The sequence below is a fragment of the Sinocyclocheilus grahami genome, unplaced genomic scaffold (genome assembly GCF_001515645.1).
Source record: "Sinocyclocheilus grahami isolate Dianchi unplaced genomic scaffold, SAMN03320097.WGS_v1.1 scaffold304.1, whole genome shotgun sequence".
Taxonomy (NCBI): domain Eukaryota; kingdom Metazoa; phylum Chordata; class Actinopteri; order Cypriniformes; family Cyprinidae; genus Sinocyclocheilus; species Sinocyclocheilus grahami.
This window is the reverse complement of record NW_015505483.1, coordinates 200,784-208,111: the sequence shown is the minus strand read 5'-3', so window position 1 is coordinate 208,111 and position 7,328 is coordinate 200,784. Positions and strand designations below refer to the sequence as shown.

Here is a 7,328-nt window from a genome sequence, read left to right as displayed (position 1 = left end):
TGAAAAGATAAATTTTGTCATTCTTCTTTGGTAATTGATCAAGCAGGCTTGTTGGAGCATTACATCTAAATGAGTACACCCCCTCTAAAACTTAACAAATTCAGCAATTACTCTTTACTTAGAAGACATGTTAGGGTTCTTTGGAGATGTAATGTTCCAACAAGCCTGCTTGATCAATATCAGCCTTAAACGTATACAAAACAGGTGTATAGGTTTAAGGCTATTTTTGAACAACAGGTAAGTATATTGAGCCAAAACTTCATTTCCTGACAATTAAAAGTGTTATATAGCCCACTGAATCATACTCCAACTTAATGCACTTTATATATATATATATATTTATATATATATATATATATATATTTATATATATATTTATTTATTTTTTATTATTTATAACTTTTTTTTGGCTACCATCCAGCTGATATAATATATACACTGTTGCTTAAAAGTTTGGGTTCAGTGAGTTGTTTTAATTTTTATAGTAAATTGATCAAAAGTTACACTAAAAATATTAAGCAGCACAACAGTTTTTAACATTGATCATAATAAATGTAGCTTGAGCACCAAAATGGCATATTAGGATGATTAAGATATACACAAATAAGATGTACAAAAAAATTGCTGAATAAGTGAACACTTACACAATATGTTGTTCCCTGAATGCAATATAAATTGCTTGGAATAAAGTGTCTCCCAAATGCATGCATGTAATCTAACAATATGGTAAAAAAATTTAAATCATTGCAAATATATTGTGAGGCCTATACAGAAAAAAAGAATACTTTGATTCATGCACATTTTCCATTCTGAAATGCAACACACTGTCCAGTCATTAGTCGTTGTTTGGCAGTCCATACTCGTGCAGTTTGAAGTACTGGCAGAGGAATGGTATAATGAATGGGATGATGACACAGGGCATGATGAGCAGCAGCAGGATGGGAATACCTGGGTCCTCCATGTGCATATATGAGCACATGGAGAAATAAACCTTATGAATGTCCAGCAGCATGTAGTGTCTGTAGGAAGCTTCTGTACAGCATGTGCTGTTAGCCAGATTCTCCAGGCACAGCATCAATTTGACGTAGTATCTGAGAGACCAGAGAAAATAGCAGGTAAATGCAATTTTGAAAAATAGAAATGAAATAGAAAAGGAAAATGTGTTGGGAATTTACTCACACTTAGGAAATCCAAGATGTAAACGAGTTTGTTTCTTCATCAGAAGATTTAAAGAAATTTGGCATCACATCACTTGCTCACCTATGGATCCTCTGAATGGGTGCCGTCAGAATGAGAGTCCAAACAGCTGATTAAAAACATCACAATCCACATAACTCCAGTCCATCGATTAACATCTTGTGAAGTGAAAAGCTGTGTGTTTGTAGTAAATAATTTTAACGTCAAACCGTTGCTTCCAACTAAAATGCAAGTCCTCTATACCAGTGGTTCCCAACCCTGGTCCTGGAGGCACCCCAACACTGCACGTTTTGCATGTCTCCTTAATCAAACACACCTGATTCAGGTCATCATCTCATTAGTAGAGACTCCAAGACCTGAAACTGGCGTGTCAGAGAAAGGAGACATGCAAAATGTGCACTGTTGGGGTGCCTCAAGGACCAGGGTTGGGAACCACTGCTCTATACTATTGCTTTCTCCAGTGAAAACGTTTAGTCTGAATCGGGAGAGAAATATGCACATTAAAGGCACACAATGTAAGTTTTCGCCGCTAGAGGGAGCATATTTAAAACAAACGAAGAAACAAAGGCGCAGCTTGATGACGCCGTGACTGAGTGTGGAATCATGGAAGTTGTCGTCTTCATCCCCACAGCCGACGCAATCCGACGGGACTCGGGCAGAAATCATGTTCATGGATGAGCTAATGTATTAAAGACTTATTAATGTCGTAATATGAAGCAGGGTGAGGCTGAAAGCCGTCGAAGCGAAATGAGCCCGCTGAACGAGCGTGACACATGGCTCGAAAGCAGAGGAGCTTTTATTATGCCACAGTCGACCGCTTCCGCTCCTTCCGGTCGTGTGTATGTGGGGTAAATCAGCTGTTTTATCATACTAGATACATTTGAAAGTTCTGTTATAATGCTACTCTGTGCGGTCGTCACCTGTGTAATAAAATGCATAACATATTAAAGCGTCTTTGGTGTTTCCATGTTTTCTTCAAAACAAAACCGGAAATCGAGGGGTTATGTATGACATCATTGGCAGGCGACGCAATGACCAGGGATGAGCTACTATTTAAAAAATAGTTTTAAATTTTTTTTTTTAATTTGATGAATTATAAAATTTTGGTTTTGCCATTTCTATCGTTTATTGTTCGCTTCTATGTTGCTGTTTATTCTAGTCTGCCTGTTTCCTGAAGAAGAAAAATCTGATCTTTTTTTTTTTTGATTACCCGAAGTTTATTGGTGGTGTTCTTGTATAATTCAAATTATAAATGATATAACTAAACAAATTAATAATTAATTAGGTGAAGCTGTGCGCTTGAATTTGTCATCGCATCATCCTATGCAATGTGGTGAATTAGCCTATTATTGCTCATTATTGTCTATAGGCTATTTTAGTAATTTAAATAACATAGGTTGTCTTAATATATTGATTAATGACATTGTATTATAATAGCCTATTACACCACCCAAATATGTATTTACTTCCTTCTAATTCTCGTTGTCAGTGCAGGCTTGTTTAGCTTAATATTGCCCGTTATGAAAAGTGACTAGTGTAGCCTGCATAAAACAGCCTTGAACATAAAACAACAGGACAAAAATATAGTTGATGACTAGACATAATCATTTCATGACTCTAGACACTTCTTTGTGAAGATAGTAGCATAATACAGTGAAATATGTTCTTTAGCCATATAAATACAGTTGTCATGTGCATGGGTAAATTTACCCGCTGGCACTTTTAGGTATACAGCGAACTCTGGCGGTTCTAATGTTAAGCATCGTTTAAAAGCAAATACAGTCCAAAGCAATTTTAATCAAATATGTTGTTGGATTTTGATGACAACAGGGGATGGACTTTTTCACAGGTGGAAGCGTTATTATGCATTGGTATTTTGGCTAGAAGCGATGGTTTAAATTTAAAACACATTAATGATGGATCTGTTTCCTACAAACACACAGCTTTTCATTTCTCAAGATGTTAATGACTGACTGTAGTGTGGATTATTGTGATCTTTTTATCAGCTGTTTGGACTCTCATTCTGACGGCACCCATTCACTGCAGAGGATCCATTGGTGAGCAAGTGATGTAATGCTGAATTTCTCCAATCTGTTTTCATGAAGAAAGAAACTCACCTGCATTTTGAATGGCCTGAGGGTGAGTACATTTTAAGCAAATGTTCATTTTGGGGTGAACTTCCTTAAAATATATATATATATATTTTTTTTTACTACATTTGTTTCTATAAGAAATGGCCTAAAAACATTAATGTTTATCTGACAAATGTATTAATAGTCCCATGAAATGCATGGACTCAACCATGTTAATTAATTTTACTTCAACATATGGGAAATGTTTTCTCCTCCCTTTTTCCAACTGATAAGTCTGTTTATTATTAATCAGGATATGCAATTACTTGGACTAAATATTTTGGTTTAGATGACCCACATGGACGAGCTGTCTTGAAGATTGAAGAGTGTAGAGTCATGCTCTGGGTTTGGCGTGACTGTTCATAAAAATCTGATGTTACAAAGACCCTCGGGAAGCAGAAGTCCCATGACTACAGACCCTCTGTGAGGAGAAGCCATTCAGATCAGGGCTGGGGGAATAGTGTTATTTTTGTCCCGCTCAAGGATAGATAGATAGATAGATAGATAGATAGATAGATAGATAGATAGATAGATAGATAGATAGATAGATAGATAGATAGATAGATAGATAGATAGATAGATAGATAGATAGATAGATAGATAGATAGATATCACTGCAGGTTGTATTCTGTATATAACTGTATGTGACAAAAACTGTTCTTGAATAAATATAAAATAAGATTAAATAAAAAAAAATGTAAACTTATAATAAAATGTAAAATTATAATACGATGATTTTAAATAAGATGAAATTAAAAGATAACAATGAAAATTAATGAAATAAAATAGAAAGTAAAAGAAGATAATACAATTACTATAAAATACAAAGATACAATAAAATAATAAAATAAATGGCATCTAATATAAAAATAAATAAGATACAACAACAAAAATAAAAAGATCAAATAAATAAATTTTCTTTTAACAGTCTGAATGTCAGTGCTGTGTTCGGTGGATTGCATGAAAGCAGTGTCATTTTTATATCATTTATATACTATTATAGCTTTATTAACATTTTGAATTAGCTTTTTATGTTTTTAGTTTTCCTTTTAATTTGAGATTAATTTTTTATAATATTTTAATGTGCCTTTGTCATTTTTATTAGATTTTTTAAATATTGCTTTTATTTTTTTATGTATTTATTTTCTTGTTATTGTTTATACAGTTAGTAAGTTAGTGCTTCAACTTATTTCTGTTAAATTTTCAAGGCAAACATAATCATTTTTTCATCTAATATTATATATTTTTCATATATATATATATATATATATATATATATATACATACATACATACATACATACATACATATATATTAATATATTTTGTTTTATTTCAACACTATATTACAATTAATAATACGTTTAGATTTTTAGTTAATAATAATCCCATTTGAAAGCTCTAGGAGAAGTCAGAAAGGATTTGGGAATTAAAGAAAAAACAGGTTCATACAGTATTTTAGCTTTGTGAAACCAATATAATGATCCATGTCTCACCTTCTAGTGCTTGGCCAGGGACATCTGAGTTGGTAGTCAGTGTTTGCCATGGTCTGATTGAACGGCTCAACACAATTTTCATAAACAATGGCATTAAAAGTGACTTTGTCACATGGCAGTTTCCTACACCTCTCTGTCGGCAACCAGGGCTTCCCCTCTCCCACCAAGCCTAGGATGAAGTAACAGAAGATGCATTACAAAAGGGGCATTAGCCATTTCGACAGACACTAAAAGATGTATAATTTACACAATGGATGATTTCACGTCTGTAAACGGCCATTTCCTCTGAAATTAATTGCATTAGTTTGCTACACACAGAAGACAGAGGTCGCATCTTTTGCATCTCTCAGACAGGCATACAGTGAGGTTGTGATTACCTGCGAACGCTAAACACATGATGAAATGGGCAGAAGTCACAGAGGCCTTGCTTCTCTCCATCCCTGCAGAATCCTGAGAGAAGCAGAGAACCTGCGAGTTTTTGTTCAACAGTCCAAACAATGCCTGCATCAATGCCTTTCAAACAGATTCTCCAAAAGCGGCCTGAAGGATAATCGTTATCTTGATGAGAAATATAAGCCACGGCGGGCTGAGGAGGTGGTCTCATAAAGCACAATATTTAAGTGGTCTCTTTGTTCGGTTGACATGGTTATGGCTGCGGTCCATTTGCTCACTTTATCATGTTTCCAGAGCTCTTGTTTAGAGTTCCCCTCTGATGAGTCTCCCACATTTGGTGATTTATATCTTCTAAGTATGCTTGACTTTTACTGACATGGGCAAGATGCACATTTTCTCTTGGCTCTGATTTAATGGAACAATCTTTCCAGCAGCATGTGTCTCAGCTGGGCTCAAAAAGTGTCAAAATATTCCAAAAAGGCTCATTATTCCCGCAAGCACTTGTAAGCTTTTGTACAGTTTTTTTTTTTACACCCACCATCCTTCATTATGAAACATGTGCGAAAGACCTTTTTATTTACAAAAACAAGGGTTCAGATTACACCCGAATTTATCAAATGACTTTTGGAAAGTCAGTCTCGACCCAAAGGAAAATATTGCTCAGAGGTTTCTCCTTCATAACTCATGAGACTTAACAGGAGGTAATTTGGAAAATGGAAAGTTAACAGAGCTCTCAGTTAAATTTCATTAAAGTATCAATTTTGTCTCAAGTGGTTCTCCAACAAAAAGTACAAATTTGTTGAAAGACTAATTGTAAAAAGCTATAAAATCATCGGGCAAGTGCAATTCAAATCATTTGGTATCTGAAAGAGAATTTGGCAACCTTCGGCAAATGTGAGAGACTCTATGGGAGATATTTGACTTTTTCTTAGGAGAAACAGGAGAACGTCTGCTTTCTATGAAATCTCATTGCTAATGGTTGAGATGTTGTATACACCCATCTGCACATCGTGGATAATAGTCAATGTTGAGTCCAGCGGTTTGTCATTCTCTCTTCACTAACAGATAGACATTTATTATGACCTTTCGCACCACCCGTTAGTGTTAATACATTTAGTTTTTTCCAATAAAAATCCACATTATGATCTAAATTATAATCTGTGCTTACCTTGCCTTTGGAGCAGCCCCTCAGATTACACGTTGGACTACACGCTTATGCTGGAAGATCAGATGAAGTGTCTTAAGAGCCTGTGCTGTGAGAGAGACGCACACAGTCACAGAAACTCTTGATGGTAATTAGAGTGGGAATTTGCTTTCGCAATGACAGCCACTGAGCCTCTGGACGTCTGTTTCCTTTCCCAGGCTGCTGTGTGTACTTCCCTTTCGTTCACAGGCATGTGATCCATGTTCCAATGTGTCCCATGAGATGAGGACAAACTCACTGCCTGATCAAAATAAACATTCACAATAAGTGATTTTTATTTAAAGTTAATACGAAACAGCATTTTGACATGTACATATTGCTAAACTATTGCATGGAGATATATATATATATATATATATATATATAAACATACATACAAATAATAAACTCTGTGAATGGACCACTGTAAAGTCAATATGAAATGGCATTTTTGGCATGACATAATTATTTACAAATTGTTAAAGCACTGTGAAGGGGGTAATACAATTAAACTAAAACAAAATAAAATATTTTTTTGCATTATAATAATAATAATAATAATAATAATAATAATAATAATAATAAACCATATGGATGAACCACTTTAAAGTCAATGTCAAACAGTCTTTTTGGCATGACATAAGTGTTAGATCGGGTCTCCACGCCAGATAATAATTAGGATCCAGCCCTGGACGCCAGATCCCATCAGAAAATATCAGTTTGTCAAGTAACAGAACGTCTCGGAGGGAACGGAGACGTCACGTCGGAGGACCGACGAATTGGGATCTCGCTTAGAGGGACCAATCTACTTCGAGTGTAAACTAAACGAGCCAATGCACACTGGCATGCGATTATTGCATCCAGCTGCTGCTGATCACAGCGTGAGTATAAGTAGGCAGCAGATGCAGCGCATATTCAGGTTTTCGCT

At 35.2% G+C, this 7,328-nt stretch overlaps 1 long non-coding RNA gene across 1 annotated transcript in view; it reads left to right on the top strand.

The window, feature by feature from the left end:
* Window positions 1–524: 524 nt before the first annotated feature.
* The window catches only part of LOC107601367 (uncharacterized), a 10,345-nt gene continuing 3,541 nt past the window's right edge, over window positions 525–7,328 (top strand). Inside the window, exon 1 of the long non-coding RNA XR_001610919.1 lies at window positions 525–726. This is a non-coding gene — a long non-coding RNA (uncharacterized lncRNA). The remainder of the gene's footprint in view (window positions 727–7,328) is intronic.